Here is a 16,047-nt window from a genome sequence, read left to right on the forward strand (position 1 = left end):
AAAACACGAGTTTTTAGTGTTTACTAATCAATAGGAACAGTTTGTGACTAAACAGTCAGCAGTCAGTGTACAGTACGAGGGGTCAGCAGCGAATCCTCCGGCTATTCTGGAATCATCTCTTCATACCGCGAAGAAGATGTCAGCTCTTGGGTCAGTTCCATAGTTTACAATGCCAAAATCTCCAACATATTATTGAAATGTGATGATTTTGCTATTTTCTTTGGCAATAGATTCAAATGGATTGGAAAAAAAAAAATCGAAAAGATTAACAAAAACAACAAAGGTGTTTCCCTCCATCACCAAAGGCTCAGGAGCAATGGTGTGGCCTACTTTCTAGGAAGTTCAGAGGACTCCATATATCGTTCATTCCTTATGTCTACAGGCCCTCCATAAGCTGAGGGTGATGGGGCTACGCGGAGTCTTTGGTGTGGTTTTTATTAGATATGTATATCTTGTAGAAAAGAAATTAATATCTGCCAAAGCTACATCAAGGTTTATGGTGGTCCTTGGTCAAACTGTAGGGCATAGGTACCCTTATTCTAATATTTTTTGTTTGATGGAAATAGATAATAATACTACAAAAGTAATAACATTACATTTGCCCAAACACTACTGTTGAGTAGTGACGTGCTACTGTTTGCTACTTATATACAGTGGAGTGCCTACATAACTGTGCCTTACAGGCACCACAGGGTGCCAACTTAAGACCTGTATGATAGTATCCTTCTGTAGGCATAAAGCAATGCCATACAGTGGTCAGATAGTGCTGTCGTACAGTTCCTACATAACAATTTCATACAATGAGCATATAAAAATTATACACAGTACCCATCTGCTACAACAGTACTCACCTGCTGCACACCTTTTCCAGTTATCCCGGGTTCTGTTCCCTTCTCCTGGGTCTGCTGCCCTCAGTTGTGCTCCACGTTGGCTTTTGCAGGTTAAAGGCGAGGATCAATGACATCATCTCCCTAGACCTATTTAAGGGACATTGACACACACACCTATGTCTTGGGACTGAGACTCTAGTGTTCCTTGTTTTGTTGCTCCATTATATCTGTACTACTGTGTTTCAACTCAGATCCATTCCTGCAGATTTCCACACCATCTGTCCGTCTGCTCCTGAGTTTCCAGTTAGGCCTAGTCCTCAGGATTCCGTCTGTCCTCTGGAAGCTGCATCAATGCCTGGCGTCTGTGTACCCACCCGGACTAGGGGCTTAGCGGATCCATCCCACCCTGTTTTACACCACCACATAATTATACCATACAGTGATATGCATAACAACACTTTGCAAATACCAGTGCTCTGTAGAGTGCAGTAATGCCATCATATAGTGCTTAAATAATACAACCCCAAATAAATACTTTAAAAAGACCAACAATGACGGGAGTTTTTAAGGTGTCAGTATTTGGTTATAAGACCCTAAATAGTGGTGGTTAAAGGGTTTTGCTTGCTGAAAACAGTCATGTATTATGTTTTCATGATATATAGATGATGTAATTTTTTTTACCTGGTATAAATGTCGCTTTTCTCCTGAATCTGGTGATGTTTTTCTTTTGTTCCTGCGCCTCTCCCTTCCTGAGATATAACCCTTTCCTCCCTGTATATAAATCTAGTCTTGTTAGCCACCTGGGTGTCATTCTCAATAACACGCCCACAGAGTAGAGTTGATGACCACACCCACTTGGCTAACAAGTCTATATTTATATACCGGGAAGAAGAAGGAACTGAAATGAGCAGGAACAAAAGAAAAAGATCGCCGGATTCAGGAGAACAGCGGCATTTACACTAGATAAATAAAATCTGTATTGACGGCAAATGACCGCTTTTATTCAAAGAATAGGTAAAGGCAAGGGTGCCCAAAAACATGAGATTACTGTTCCAAAATGTCTCATATACAGTAAACACACTGCAAGTGATGAGGAGTCTGAGGACAACTTATTTCACAAAAACAAGCAAAAGTATGTTTACTGAACATGACAATGGGTCTGGCACAAGCATGTCGTTGGGCCAGTTCTGCCAGTTCCCTCCTGTCCACCCTTTCCCCGCAGGCCATATGTCCTCTGACCCATAGACCTATAATGGGGTCAGCTAGTTCCAGCAGGAGTTATTTTCTATATCCATTCACTGTGACCCTCCTTTACCTGTACATACCAGACTGATTGTCCTTCAGCTGAATGACGACATTAGTTACGTTAGATGGAAAGTCACCTGCTGAGTGGGAATAGGCGACCATCTTCACCTGCAGGGTCATTGTAGTGGGATCATGAATTATATGGGCGAAGATAAGTATATGCCAACGTAAAAAATCAACATGGCAACACAGCCGTCACTTGGCATTTATAGGGTTGGCTTTTTATGGGACATTAATGAGCCTCCTCAGATACCAGGCTTCAGTCATAGCACCTGCAAATTTACAGGCATGGTCCATGTTTAATACCAATCAATGTGACATTATAATGCGAGCTATCACGCCCATATAGAGCAGGTAATAGGTGGTATCCAACAGGCCATTTAATAATGCTGACATACTTTTCATGCTTTTTAAAATTACAAAATGACTCAATAATTGTCCTTTTTAGTCATTATTATCCGGCAGACTTTTTTTGCCCAGAACACTGACTCAAACTGATGGTGTCTCTGTCAGAGGTAACATCATCCTGCTGTGACTGAGATGAATGATGTGACATATTTCATTATATCTTCAGATTTCTCCCCATTCTTACACTTGCCAGAGGAAAAGGAGTCCGAATGTCATCTTTGTTTGGTAGCACTACCGCTTGTTAGGCCGGTTTCACATTAGCGTTTTGAGGAGCTGCGGAGGGCTGCGGACTTCCTCCGTGAAGCCCTGCCCTCGGCCGCACCTCCGGCGCTAGCTCCGCCTACTTCTACATGCGGCCTGCATGCGGCCTGCGTACCTATCTTTAACATTAGGTACGCAGGTCGTGTGGCTGTATGCGGATGCTTCCGCATGCGTCGTTTTGATGATGCGGCGACCAGCGTAGGACGCAGCTGGTTGCAAATTCTTTTTTTCCCTGCATCGTCAAAATGACGCATGCGGAAGCATACGCATACAGCCGCACGACCTGCGTACCTAATGTTAAAGATAGGCACGCAGGTCGCATGCAGAAGTAGGCGGAGCTAGCGGCGGAGGTGCGGCTGAGGGCGGGGCTTCACAAAGGAAGTCGCAGCCCTCCGCAGCTCCTCAAAACGCTAGTGTGAAACTAGCCTTAGAGGTTGTGGTGTTACTTCTGCTGCTGCTAGCTGGTCCCACTGTCTTAGCCATGGTAATATATTTTTACCTATCTTATCCATTGCCATTGCCACTTTATTTTACCATACACACAAAACTATAAATAACTTTTGAAACTTTCGAACCCCAATTATTCAAGCCAAATTTTTCAATCCTTGCCAACACAGACGTAACAAGAAATGCTAGGTAGGTAGGTAAACATACAGAAAGAAAAATTTAGCGGCATGCTGTAGTATAGGTGTGATGTTTGTGGTTGTCAAATTGGACTTGTAACATAAGTGTACAAAAACAAAAATGCGCAGTTAAACATCTACATTTAAATTTAAATATATATTTATTTGGACACAAGAAATACGAAAAATGAGTAGAGTTGCTTGTGACTAGCAAGCACACCTCTGACTGATACTGATTTCATTTTTTTCTGTAAAAAGTTTTGTGCTGCCTTGCTGTTGCTTTCTAGTGCATTAAAAAAATTAAAAAAAGAGTAATTGTAATTCAAATGCAGCAGTACAGATGCTGGCTACAACATATCACTGATTAATCACACTGAGCCTGGCATTGCTGCTGGCACCTTTTCTATCTCTGTTTCCACCCTATCAATTGAATATCTGTATTACTGGCAGACTCATCTTCACTGCAGCAGTTATACAACTCAATACTGTCTTGAGTATTCGTCCAAGGTATTAGAACTTTCTCAACTATATCTGTTACTGAGCTGTGAACTCTGGCATCCTCTCACTATCCTAAATCACCCTGAAATGGCTGTTGCATTCCCTGCCTTAGCTTTTATACATGCTATTATTGTCTGCACTCTGCCATGTGATGTGATAGCTGCAATGCATTATAGGGAATCCTGCACAGTCACGTCTGAAGTCTTGCGAGCCTCATGTAGCTGATGCTATCTTTTGCAATGAGTAAAGAGTCAACAGGCATTATTTTGGCCATTCATGCAAATCGAATTGCAAATTGTTCATGAAATTGCGCTTCGATTATTGCAAGTCTTACCTAATACAAGCTTTGGCAGGATTTTGGATCTTAAGAAACCAAGATTTCCTGGACTACTGCACTACTCCATACCTTATCATTGAATAAAACTTTTACCAACCACAAACACCAGCAGGGTTTTACATCTCAAGAGACTGAAATTCCCATGTATCTACCTCCCCAAGTCCTGGACATGGGTTATCTGTCTTAATGACCATACGTTTCGAGATGTTAATGTCTACACCCTGTCGTTCTCCAAGGGATAGGCTAGAAGTCTTATAGGCTACAAACTTAGTCAAAATACTAATACTACAAATTCTTCTTCTTGGCCTACATTAGAAGTCTTAACAACATCAAGCATCAGTGAGTTACACCTACAAGAATATTACATGTCAAGAGGTTAAGAATGCTAGGTCTTTTCTGTTCCTTTTTTCTTGGTTGCAAGTTTTACCACTATAAGCATCAGTGGGATTTTTTATCTCAAGGGCTCGCAAACTCTAGGTCTACTCTATCTCCTTCTTATTGACCTAGATTAGCAGTTTTACCAACTAGAAACTTTGGCAATATATTACATCTCATGGGGTTTATTACACTAAATTTACTCTGTCCCCCTTCTTCTTGGCTTAGTTTAGAAGTCTTACCAACTAGAAGCTTCAGCAGGATATTGCATCTCAAAGGGTTGAGAACACTAAATCTACTCTAAGTTTTTCTCATCTTAGTTAAGAAGTTTTACCACTATAAGTATAATCAGGATTTTACTTCTCAAGGGGTTCACAATGCTTGATGTACCTACTTTATTCTTTCTTGTTCAATTAGAAGTTTTACCGCTATAACTAAATCTCAAAGGTCTTCTCTGTCTCATACTCTGCCTAAGTTAGAAGACTTACCAGCTACAAACATCTGCAGGCTTTTACATCTTATGGGGTTGAGAACTCTAGGTGTACTCTGTTCCTTCTCACCTAGGTTAGAAGTTTTAACACTATATGCGTCATTAGGATATTACTTCTCAAGGGGTTGAGAAGTCTAGGTCTACTCTGTCCCTTTTTTCTTGGCCTAGATTAGCCTTACCAATTACAAGGATCGGCAGGATATCGCATCTCAATGGCTTGAGAACACTAAATCTACTCTTCCTCATCTTAGGTTAGAAGTCTTACCACTATCAGAATTCAGGATCATTAAGATTTTATATCTTGAGGGGTTGTGAATATAGGTCTACTCTGTTCCTTTTTCTTGGCCTACATTTAAAGCCTTATCACTAAAATCTTCAGCAGGATATTACATCTCAAGGGGTTGAGAACGCTAGGTCTACTCTGTTACCTTATTTTTGGATGACATTTAAAGTCTTATCCCTACAATCTTCTGCATGATATTACATTTCAAGGGGTTAAGAAAGCCAGGTCTACACTGTTCCCTTTTCCTCTGTTATAAGTTTTACCATTATAAGCATCATCATGAAGTTCCATTTCAATGGTTGAGAGCTCTGGGTCCACTCTCTCCCATTTTCTTGGCCTACATCAGAAGTCTTACCAATTAAAAGTTTCGGCAGTATAAGTCATCTCAAGGTGTTGAGAATGCTCGGTCTTTTCCATCCTCATTTTGTCTTTGCCAAGGTTAGAAGTCTTACCAACTGCAAGATTCGTCAGTATAAGTCATCTCAAGGGGTTGAGAATGCTCGGTCTTGTGAATCCTCGCTTTGTTTTTGCCAAGGTTAGATGTCTTACCCCTAGAAGCTTTGGAAGGATTGTAAAGTTTCTCAGTTTCTCTTCTGGTTTCGTCTATGCAAATGTAATTTTCTTGTGTGTACAAGATCTATATTCTCCCAGGGAAGCAAATGAATAAATATTGCTGATTGCTCCTCGGTGATTATTGCATTGCCTTTACCGCACTGTTATTTCTTATACGATGAGTAAAATCTGTTTTGATTTAATAAATATAAAACACGGAAACACTGAAGTTCTCTGTTTTGATTGTGATACTCTGAAGAGTCTCCAATGCACCAACAGTATCTGTGTACATATATATATAATATGTTGTTGTAATCATCTTGAAGGGCATCTTATCGGAAAGAAAACAATGGATTTGTGTAGGTGGGACTCTCGAAATGGAAGCTGAACAGGAAGAGTTTGTAAATTGTTCAGACAATAGACAGGGACTAAGGTAAAACTGAAGCTGCACTGACGTAAAGCTGGTATCGGTCGGGGGTACGTTGACATTTGGTCAAGCGTGACAAAATTGTGGATCACACAACACAACTTTATTTCTTCCCTATGACGAGCAAAATCGCAGGTTCAGTTTTGAGATTTTTTTTTAAAAGTCAATAGGTCGCCTATGAGCTAATTTCCGATGTGGAAAAATTGAGGTCATATCAGGCTTGAAGTAACCCCTTACAGGGAACATATTAACTCTTATGGGATAAGGTCTGTCCTCACTGGTCCTCTTGGGCTCTTTTCGCTGTATCATACTCATAAAAGGGTTACATTCATGGAAGCCAATGTATTACTGGAATTCGGGAGCATGAAGATGTAAGGGACGTGATGATAGTATTGTTCCCTTTTTCCCCTAACCTCTGTTCATGTACTATGTGATACTGCTACATTGCTTAATGTATTATCACTATTCGTATTGAGTACTGCAATGCATAAATCATATTACTCTGCATTTATATATTTGTCTAATGTATATGTTTTTGCCATAATTGCACATGTACTGTTGTTAGGGAAAGTGGGGGAGTAGTGCCCCAAGTTGACCATTCGATGGGGGCATCATAGATATTAGGTACTGAATATCATCGGGAATAGTTAGAGTAGGAGGGGCACGGTGGGATAAGACAGTTAGGTCTTAGTGTTTAGTTCACTTGGGGACTGGGCACCCGTACAGCTCAGAGGGGGCTAGGTAGCCCAGAGCACTTCGTGCCCAGTATCGTTCTTCTTGATAGAACTGGGCCCAGCAATACTATCCAGGGGGCCAGAACTAAGAACAGAGAGTACAGCAACTACAGGAACAGCAGAGTAGTAACAATGGGACTACAGCTGCTGGACAGAAGAAGGCTAAGCAAAGTGGGAGAAAGTGCGCCAAGATGTGGCAGGTTTTTGCGTGGGCCGCCATTCTCAGGACCGGGGCGAAACGGCGGGGAATGCCCCATGGAAGGCAGAAATACTGGACATTGAGGACCCTGAGGGACCATATAGTATGGACCGTCCCGAACGCAGGCTTAGTGACAGGCAAGGGTCAGAGATACCAGTGCCTGATGCTGTAACAATGTGTGCCCTGGATGACAAGTTGCTGAGTAAACATGTTGAAGTTGAAGCAAAACCGGACTGTGACTCTTTATTCTTGGAATCGTCTGCAGAGGTAACTGTCCCATGCCAGGAAGACCCTGATGGTGCAGAGGAACAGCACCAAGGTACTCAGAGAGGTAAACATGTTTGTATGGAGGGGGAAGGGCAGAGAGTAATAAAGGGATTGCTATCGCCATGACTACTGCCCTGGCTCCCCTTCCTACAAAGACACTCTTGCGAGCACAGGAAGACTAGATTCCATGTGATCATGGACATAGCTACATAGATAACTGTCAAAGCACATACTATGGGGCCACCTCCAAGGAGCCAAAGAGCTGAGGGGTCATTAGTGGTGAGATATAATTAGACAGAGGAATATTGGAAGTAAAAAAAGTGGAATATGAGGCCAATAAATGGAGGGCACTAAATACAGTGGAGCTGTGACATCGCCTATTGTGAATGGGGATCCTGTGTTATCTACTGTATATAGAGGTGTCATCAGTCATTGTACAGGAGGAGGAGGTGAGCTGTAACATCGCCTATTGTGAATGGGGATCCTGTGTTATCTACTGTATATAGAGGTGTCATCAGTCATTGTACAGGAGGAGGAGGTGAGCTGTGACATCACCTATTGTGAATGGTGGATCCTGTGTTATCTACTGTATATAGAGGTGTTATCAGTCATGGTACAGGAGGAGGAGGTGAGCTGTGATATCACCTATTGTGAATGGTGGATCCTGTGTTATTTACTGTATATAGAGGTGTTATCAGTCATTGTACAGGAGGAGGAGGTGAGCTGTGACATCACCTATTGTGAATGGTGGATCCTGTGTTATCTACTATATATAGGTGTTATCAGTCTTTGTACAGGAGGAGGAGGTAAGCTGTGACATCACCTATTGTGAATGGTGGATCCTGTTATCTACTGTATATAGAGGTGTTATCAGTCATTGTACAGGAGGAGGAGGTGAGCTGTGACATCATCTATTGTGAATGGTGGATCCTGTTATCTACTGTATATAGAGGTGTTATCAGTCATTGTACAGGAGGAGGAGGTGAGCTGTGACATCACCTATTGTGAATGGTGGATCCTGTGTTATCTACTGTATATAGAGGTGTTATCAGTCATTGTACAGGAGGAGGAGGTGAGCTGTGACATCATCTATTGTGAATAGTGGATCATGTGTTATCTATTGTATATAGAGGTGTTATCAGTCATTGTACAGGAGGAGGAGGTGAGCTGTGACATCAAATATTGTGAATGGTGGATTCTGTGTTATCTACTGTATATAGAGGTGTTATGAGTCATTGTACAGGAGGAGGTGAGCTGTGACATCACCTATTGTGAATGGTGGATCCTGTGTTATCTACTGTATACAGAGGTGTTATCAGTCATTGTGCAGGAGGAGGAGGTGAGCCCTCGCTCATAGCTATCTGGCAATGACAAAAACAGGGGTCTTCTGGAGACCCTGGGTTGCTATTCCAACCCATCGGCAACCCACGGTCATATGACACGGGCGCCGATGAGTGTGGTTTGTGACATGCTTCTGGCTCATCCATGTTAAATGCCGCCGTCAGAGATTGACAGCGGCATCTAACATATTATCTGCAGCGGGTGGATTGTGATTCCACTTACGGCTGTTAGGAGTACATGTCAACTGATCGGATCACCTGTTATGTGCCGGAAAAGAAGTTTCGCCACCTTGACTGCCACACGACGTCTCGCTTTTGGGCAGAGTTTTCTCCGATCTAACCCCTTTCCGCATTTGGACATGCCCAAATTTGCTGCCATTTGTTTTTGAAAATTCTGAAAATGTTTGGAAAATTCCGGTCTGTCAGCGGGCACAGAAGCCACCAGTTGTATAAATGACACATGGTTGGTGGAGGCCCCATTACAGGTCTGGCATTAGGACCCAGGAGCTGACTTTAGCTCCACCCCGCAGTCTGATGCGATTGGTTGTGCTCTGACTTCCCACCATGCACTGCGCTCTCGTTTTATCTTCGGCAGTGACTAGAGAAGAGTACACCGAGATCGGTAAAGTGAATTATTTACAGTTATACTCTACATTTTATGTAAATTCCGAGATCGTAAAAGGTTGATTAAAAGTGGAAGTTTCCTTTTTCAAAAAAATAAAAATAAATAAAAAAAATTGTAGCTTTAAACTGGATAATTGCAGCAAAGCAGCTGGGAAAGCTTTAAAAGCCACTTTCAGCTACTTTCACATTTCGTGGAAATGTTTCTGTTGACTTTATTAAGGTTGTGGAGTGCAGCGAGGATTTTTTTAAAGTTTTTTTTTTTTTTATTATTTATACGTTAAGAGTTTGTCGCTTCCAAAGTTGGTTTTTACCAAGCACTCAATGCCGCACTTCACATCCAGGGAAAGTGCAATGGAAATGATTGCATAATTTGGTACGGTCTGAAGTACTTTAGAAAAAGCAGGTTTAATTGAGCATATACAGACTTGTTATCTTGTCAATCCGGGAGGAGGCAGTCCCGATAGGTAACAAAAAAAGAAGTGTGTTCAGCCGCTCCTGGCCTCGCTGCCGTCGCTCCTTTCATGCTGTCAATTAACATTAGGCTTCGCTGCTCGAGCCAGCTGGATGCAAACGACTCCTCCGGGGCGAAACGGATCGTGCTGCTTTGATAGGGACTAGAGACATTGGTGTAACTCATCCGTCGCTTTCTCATCATTACAGATTGGCAAGGACCTGATGGGATCTGGATTATCGGATCTAGGGGGACAAGTTGCAGCAAAAAAGCAAAGTCACTACCTGATCGCCTCCGTAATTAGCAACCATTACGAGCAGCGATGTATTGAAAGGCGTACATGTGACCGCGACCCACCTATGCCCAAAATCTAAGGAAGTTCAACCACAAATATTAAATACCCCCAATTGATAAAGACCCCCAAACCAGACCCCCAAAATATATACAGACCCCAGCCAGAATCAAAAAAAGATCTCTCACCCTCTAAATAAATAGAAACCCCAGACAAAATCCTTTAAATAAGTAAGGACTTAAGATTAGATCCCCGTAAACTAATACAGACCCCAAATGTACATCCCCTAAGTATATATATATACATATAAAGGCCCCAAACCAGACCCCATAAATATCTAAAGAACCCAGAGTAGACCCCTACTAAGTAAATGCAGATCCCAGACCAGATCCCCCCCCAAATCAAAACAGATCCTTCTCCCTCTAAACAAATGGAAACCCAAAACAAAATCCTTTAAATAAGTAAGGACTGGAGACCAGACCCCCTAAACTAATACAGACCCCAGTGCACATCCCCTAAATATATACAGACCCCCTCCAGAATCAAAACAAATCTGTCACCTTCTAAATAAATAGAGACCCCAGACAAAATACTTTAATTAAGGAGTTGAGACCAGACCCCCTAAACTAATACAGACCCCAGACCATATCCCCAAAATATATATATACCGACCCCAAAACAGACCCCCTAAATATATAAAGACCCCAGATGAGATTCTTGCAAAGTAAACACAGATCACACACCAGATCTCCTCTTCTCCCACAATCAAAACAGATCCCTCACTCTCTAAACAAAACCCTCTAAATAAATAAAGTCCTGAGACCGGACCTTTAAAACTAATGAAGACCCCATAGGATACATCCTTATTATAGATAAATCCCAGACCAGGCCACATCGCCATCAAAACAGATCCCTTACCTTGTAAATAAATAGATACCCCAGACAAGATCTTATAAATAAATGCAGAGCTGAAACCAGACTAATTCAGACCCAGACCATATCCCCTAAATACATACAGACCCCAGACCAGACCCCCTAAATATTTACAGACCCCAGACCAGTCCACTTTTAAACATAGACTCCCACAATCAAAATTGATCCCTCACCCTCTAAATAATACAGACCCTAGACAAGACCCTCAAAATAAAGACCTTAAACCAAAACCCCTAAACTAATACAGAACCCTGACCATAACCCATAAATATATACAGACACAACACAAGGGCCCCCATAATCAAAACAGATCCCTCACGCTCTAATTAGAGACCCCAAATAATATTATCTAAATAAATACAGACCTGAGACCAGACCCCCTAAACTAATATCCCCTAAATATAAACAGACCCCAGACCAGACTGCCTAATAAAACCATGATTTAATTAATAGGTCATTTTCTGATGACACCTTGCCTTTAAGGACTCCTCAGCTGAACAAAGTACATAAGATCCATGGGTCTGCTGCAGCAAAATAAGGTCCAGGACCACCCTGCCCCAATGTCAGAGATAATCAGATTGCAAAAAATATATTTGATGTCCATTAATCCCAAGAATGTATTAGGATAGACCAGGGGTGGACTGGGGGTCTTGGTCCTTACACCTTGGAGGACTTGGACACCTCTTCAACCAGTATGATATTCCTGCTGGATGCAAACTATAAGGAGCATTGATTGATGTTCCTATAGACATTGACAGCACACTGGGTGCCATCTACCATCAGATAATGGCTCCATTTCCTTCTGATGAGTCTTGACTGGTCATTCTACTCTAAAGGCCCCGTCTCACTTAGCGACGCGATGTCAAACAGTGAGATCTTCCCTACGATCGCTGCTGCGATCTCACTGTTTGACATCTCACCAGCGACCTGTAGTGACCTGTACAACGATGTCACATGGGAGCTATTATGACGATTCAGTGTCTGAGTCGTCAACGAGGTCGTTGGTAAGGTGTCAAACACAGCGATGTGTGCTACCCAGCGGGACCTCAACGATCAAAAAACGGTCCAGGCCATTCCGACACGACCAGCGATCTCACAGCAGGGGCCTGATCGCTGGTACGTGTCACACATAGCGAGATCGCTATGGAGGTCGCTGTTGCGTCACAAAACTTGTGACTCAGCAGCGATCTCGCTAGCGATCTCGCTATGTGTGACGGGGCCTTAAGATTGGCAAGAACGCCTCAGACCCTTCCTCCATTTCAACATATTGTAACAGGGTCTCCTTCAATGCATCTTCTAAACCCGGCAACACTTTTAAGTAACGTTATGCAACTTTCTTAATGCAAAATGAAAAAAAATGGCCTCTTTAGGGCGAGGTTCCTATAGGCACCACCCTATGACATCAATGAAGAAATAATGATTGACAACACACAGTCTGGGCACCATGGATCTACAGATAGTAGCCCCATGTCCTTCTCATGAGCGTTAACCATTAGTGATGAGCGAGTGTACTCGTTGCTCGGGTTTTCCCAAGCATGCTCGGGTGATCTCCGAGTATTTGTTAGTGTTCGGAGATTAAGTTTTCATCGCCTCAGCTGAATAATTTACAGCTGCTAGCCAGCCTGAGTACATGTGGGGGTTGCTAGGGAATCCCCACATGTAGTCAAGCTGTCTAGTAGCTGTAAATCATTCAGCTGCCGCCGATGAAAACTTAATCTCCGAACACTAACAAATACTCGGAGATCACCCAATCGTGCTTGGGAAAACCCGAGCACCGAGTATACTGGCTCATCACTATTAACCATCAATGGCTAATGTGTTGTGAACTATACTTCTTGGCTCCCTCTTGTGGTCACTAGTGATTTGGCACTTGGATTGTCTTTTACCAGGTTTGTACTCACCTGCTTCGTTAGGCCTGGGGTGTTGCTATTTAAACTTCCTGGATTCTCAGTCCAGTGCCTGGCATCGTTGTAATCAGTTCATTTCTGTTTGCTCCTGTCTTCAGGTCCTGGTTCTTTGCAAGATAAGCTAAGTCCTGCTTTCTTACTTTTGTTTATTTGCATTGTTCTTATTTTTGTCCAGCTTGTACAAAATGTGATTCCTGATATCGCTGGAAGCTCTAGGGGGCTGATATTCTCCCCCCTCACCGTTAGTCGGTTTGGGGGTTCTTGGATATTCAGCGTGGATATTTTGCAGGGTTTTTTGCTGACCATATAAGTCATCTTACTATCTTCTGCTATTTAGTCAGTGGGCCTCTCTTTGCTAAAATCTAGTTCATTCTTACGTTTGTCTTTTCTTCTTGCCTCACCGTTATTATTTGTTGGGGGCTTGTATTTCTTTGGGGTCTTTTCTCTGGAGGCAAGAGAGGTCTTATTTTCCCTGATAGGGTTAGTTAGTTCTCCGGCTGGCGCGAGACGTCTAGGATCAACGTAGGCACGTTCCCCGGCTACTGTTAGTGTTTGTGCTAGGATCAGCTATATGGTCAGCCTAGTTACCACTTCCCTATGAGCTGGTATTTATGTTTGCAGACTTTGCTTAATCTCTGTGATCCCTTGCCATTGAGATCATAACAGTATGCCAGGCCTAAATAGTTAATGCATTGCAGAAGTGGGATTAAAAGAAAAGGAGTTCTGAGTTGTTTTTTTTTTCTCCTCTTTCTTCCTTCCCCTTTTTCTCAGAGTGGCTGTGAGCTTGCTGCAGACATGAATGTTCAGACCTTGATTACTAGTGTGGATCAGCTTGCTGCACGAGTGCAGAGCATTCAGGATTTTGTTGTTAGCAGTCCTATGTCTGAGCCTAAGATACCTATTCCTGAGCTGTTCTCTGGAGATCGATTTAAATTTGGGAATTTTAGGAATAATTGTAAATTGTTTCTATCTTTGAAACCTCGTTCGTCTGGAGATTCAGCTCAGCAAGTTAAAATTGTTATCTCCTTTTTGCGTGGCGACCCTCAGGATTGGGCTTTCTCGTTGGCGCCAGGAGATCCGGCATTGGCGGATGTTGATGCGTTTTTTCTGGCGCTCGGATTGCTTTATGAGGAGCCTAATCTTGAAATTCAGGCAGAAAAAGCTCTACTGGCTATCTCTCAGGGCCAGGATGAAGCTGAGGTGTACTGCCAAAAATTTCGGAAATGGTCCGTGCTTACTCAATGGAATGAATGTGCTCTGGCCGCAAATTTCAGAAATGGCCTTTCTGAAGCCATTAAGAATGTGATGGTGGGTTTTCCAATTCCTACAAGTCTGAATGATTCTATGGCGCTGGCTATTCAGATTGATCGGCGTTTGCGGGAGCGCAAAACCGCTAATCCTCTGGTGGTGTTGTCTGAACGGACACCTGTCTCAATGCAATGCGACAGAATCCTGACTAGAACCGAATGACAAAATCATAGACGTCAGAATGGGCTGTGTTTTTACTGTGGTGATTCTACACATGTTATATCAGCATGCTCTAAACGCCTAACCAAGGTTATCAGTCCTGTCACCATTGGTAATTTGCAGCCTAAATTTATTTTGTCTGTGACTTTAATTTGTTCATTGTCTTCCTACCCTGTTATGGCATTTGTGGATTCAGATGCTGCCCTGAGTCTTATGGACTTGTCGTTTGCCAAGCGCTGCGGTTTTGTCCTGGAGCCTTTAAAAATTCCTATTCCTCTCAGAGGAATTGATGCTACGCCACTGGCGGAAAATAAACCGCAGTATTGGACACAAGTGACCATGTGCATGACTCCTGAACATCGGGAGGTGATTCGTTTTCTTGTTCTGCATAAAATGAATGATTTGGTCGTGTTAGGTCTGCCATGGTTACAGACCCATAATCCTGTTTTGGATTGGAAGGCTATGTCTGTGTCGAGTTGGGGTTGTCAGGGAATTCATTACGATTCTCCGCCGGTGTCTATTGCTACTTCTACTCCTTCAGAGGTTCCTGAGTATTTGTGTGACTATCAGGATGTATTCAGTGAGTCCAGGTCCAGTGATCTTCCTCCTCATAGGGACTGTGACTGCGCTATAGATTTGATTCCTGGCAGTAAATTTCCTAAGGGACGATTATTTAATTTGTCTGTACCCGAGCATGCCGCGATGCGTTCTTATGTCAAGGAGTCTTTGGAGAAGGGGCATATTCGCCCATCCTCTTCCCCTCTTGGTGCGGGATTCTTTTTTGTGGCCAAGAAAGACGGGTCTTTGAGACCTTGTATAGACTATCGGCTTCTGAATAAAATCACTGTTAAGTTTCAGTATCCTTTGCCACTATTGTCAGACTTGTTTGCTCGGATTAAGGGTGCCAAGTGGTTCACCAAGATAGATCTTCGTGGTGCGTACAACCTTGTGCGCATTAGGCAGGGAGATGAATGGAAAACTGCATTCAATACGCCCGAAGGTCATTTTGAATACTTGGTGATGCCCTTTGGGCTCTCTAATGCTCCTTCAGTGTTTCAGTCCTTTATGCATGATATCTTCCGGAAGTATCTGGATAAATTTATGATTGTTTATCTGGATGATATTCTGGTTTTTTCGGATGATTGGGATTCTCATGTAAAGCAGGTCAGGATGGTGTTTCAGGTTTTGCGTGATAATGCTTTGTTTGTGAAGGGCTCAAAGTGTCTCTTTGGAGTGCAGAAGGTTTCCTTTTTGGGTTTTATTTTCTCCCCTTCTGCTGTGGAGATGGACCCAGTCAAGGTCCGAGCTATTCATGATTGGACTCAGCCCACGTCTGTTAAGAGTCTTCAGAAGTTCTTGGGGTTTGCTAATTTCTACCGTCGCTTTATCGCTAATTTTTCTAGCGTTGTTAAACCTTTGACGGATATGACCAAGAAAGGTTCTG

Source organism: Ranitomeya variabilis, chromosome 6 (genome assembly GCF_051348905.1).
Source record: "Ranitomeya variabilis isolate aRanVar5 chromosome 6, aRanVar5.hap1, whole genome shotgun sequence".
Classification (NCBI taxonomy): domain Eukaryota; kingdom Metazoa; phylum Chordata; class Amphibia; order Anura; family Dendrobatidae; genus Ranitomeya; species Ranitomeya variabilis.